Source organism: Biomphalaria glabrata, chromosome 8 (assembly GCF_947242115.1).
Source record: "Biomphalaria glabrata chromosome 8, xgBioGlab47.1, whole genome shotgun sequence".
NCBI classification, from domain to species: Eukaryota; Metazoa; Mollusca; class Gastropoda; family Planorbidae; genus Biomphalaria; species Biomphalaria glabrata.
In genome coordinates, this window is record NC_074718.1 from 11,928,109 (window position 1) to 11,931,064 (window position 2,956).

Sequence of the window (2,956 nt, forward strand, 5' to 3'; positions counted from 1 at the left end):
ACCAAAAAAAGTAAAGATCTGTCCAACTTTTCCTGAAAGTTTCTACATTCAGAGTCCACTTTTCGTTTCTCTCCCATTTCATTAAATCACAAACATTAAACACTGACGGTACCAATCGCTTTGACATCAAAATGAAGCATCAATGATGCTCTGTGTTGTTGCACACACAAGGTGTCAAGGACACGGCTAGCTCAAGACAGTAGCGGAATTTTCCAAAAATTAAAAATAGCTGTCAAGTCTTATTGTTATTGAAAAAAAATAACACTTGTGTTCTTACAATTAAAAAAAAATATTTACTATGAATATTAGAATACCAAACATAAAGATGGAAATCTTCAAAGAATGAGAATATTTTTTCAATATTCTAATTTAAAATTACTTTTTTTTTTACATTTTGTTCCAATGTTTTGGCGGGCCGGATAGAATCGCGTCGCGGGCCGGATCTGGCCCGCGGGCCGTAGTTTGGGCATCGCTGTGATACACATTTCCCAATTTTTTATCTAAAAAAAATAATTTACTTTGAATCCTGTGCGAGGTCCTTACCAATCGGAGGTAAAATGTTTTACATGTTTCGGATGTTCCTTCAGAGTTCAAGATAATTTACTTCCTAGTCCAAATCTCCCGCAATAGCGATTGTACATAGCGATTGTATAAAGCAGTACGACGGGGGATGGGAGCGGGCAGGGCTTGAACCCGAAACCATCGATAAGTCTGAACGACAGTCCAGCACGCAAGCCGCACGACCAGGCAGCCATCCTGCGGCTGCCCAGTTTGCCTATGCCTAAGGCCGGCCCTGAATCTAATAAATTTATTTTTCAGGCGTGTCTTTTTTTATTGTAATTATCAATACATGTTTGAATATTAACGAAATAAGTGGACATAAAAATAAAATAGAATTAGAATTTTTGAAGTAAACACGATGTTTCATCTTCTAGTAAGGACATTTTAAAATGTATTACCGTTTGAGCCGTTTAAACAATATCGACTAAAAATTAAATTATTTGAAAAAGACGTCTCACAAAGTCTCCACTAACGTGATTTTCTGCACATTTTTTTGTCGAAATTCTCCCAACTGTACATTTGTATTGTGACGACAACGAAAACAAAAAAAAAGGTCCAGGAGAAGATGTCTGACTTAACACAAAGATTTTTTACTTAACACAAAGATGTCTTACTTAGCATAAAAATGTCTTAATTAGCACAAAGATAAACTCACGACGATCATGCCTATTACAGACGTACCAGGAATGTTCCTCGCATAATATAATTAGCTAGCGCTGCCTCCTTATTTCTTAGGCTTAATAAAAACCTGATGAATTGTGCGGTCTTGTTTCAAGAAGACACTCCATTGTCGGCCGCCCCTCCAGCTATAAATACATTTTTTGACATGCATCGTTGACACCAGTGGAAAGAGTTTCTCTAGCTCAGAACGTAGGAAAACGCTAAGCGTCTGGGCTTCGCCCCGGACCCTACAGAGGGAGCTAACAGCGCTCCTCCTAACCCCCTTGCTGAAATTAGGGAAAACCTGGTGCATCTGCATTCAGTAACACCTTTCTCTAGTATGCAATTAACTTAAAATACCGGTATAATATAAACTTTGTCTCTCTCTAAAACCTGAAGATTGGGTTATAACGAGAGATAGAGTTTTACGTTTCTGTTCATGTTCATTACATTCTTAAAACCCTTCCAGACCCCACTGTGGGAGTCTACAGAGCTTCTTCATGGCTGGCTGGCTAAGAGTGGCGAAGACCTTTTTTTTTCCATTAGTTTGAGAGACTTTGAGCTCAAAGATACGTAATAATTTTCAGACCAACTTTCCACTCTAGTTCATCTTTTGCGCAAACATACAAGTATGTGAGGATCTCAATGCACATTCTCTTCAAATTTTATTTTGTGAGAGGCTTGTTTCACATTTAAATCTATAGAGACTTGACTTCTCTCTCGTCCACCGTGCTTTGATCAGCCCAAAACACTGTTTCATCGTCAGGAATGCACACAAACAAAATAATCATCTATCTAGATATTGAGGAGCTGTGAGTAACAAGTTTCTCTTTAACAGCCTTGAAAATACGAACACCTGTTTTATGAAAGTTTGTCATCTTTCTGCTTGTCGTGAGTTAGTTTGAGTGTTTAAAAAAGATGTGAAGAAATCCATTCGTTTCATGCAACGCAATAAACAACTGAAAACCAAAGCCGAACACACTTTAGACCATTAGATGCTTAAAATGAGGACATTTGCCATCCTTTCACCCGACGACTAATAACCCTAGGCAAGGGTTTATAGTACTACTGTACAATAACTGAACTAGAGTGCAGGGCTCGTAAAGAACTTCTTTCAGAGAACAGGACCAGGAAAAAGAAGGGACTGACCGAGAAAACGATTGGAAGACAACATAAAAGAATGGATATGTTTTTCATTGATAGAAATGTATCCAAAGCAAAGACAGAGAAGAATGGAGAAAGACGGTCTACAGATCTTGTGTGGTGCACCAACTAATCAAAAGACTAAGAGATAGGTGAAGGCGAAGGAACTAAACTGCTTTGACGGGAACGGTTTTTTAATGTTCCAGGTTTAAATAACAAAATAACAACAAATTATTACATAGACTATTAACTTCGGTTTATTACAGCTTCCAGATGCCTTCTTCATAACAGCTTTGGACATCCCTTAAGAAGCCCCTGCTGTTTAGATCTACGATATGAATCCAATAGTTTGAACTCATGTGACTCAGTCTTACTGGTACAACTTCAAGTCTGCGTTTTTCTTAGCGAAGTTTCTAACAAAATGAATCGTTTTGTATTAAATTTCTGGGAGGTGTCGGTCAACGTGCTTTGTCAACATCCGTTGAGCTCAGACCAAAAGGACGAATACCTCAGCAATCAGGAAAACAGTTTCAGAAATATATTTAAAAACACAAAACATTACAAACACAAACAATAATATGAAAAGACCACA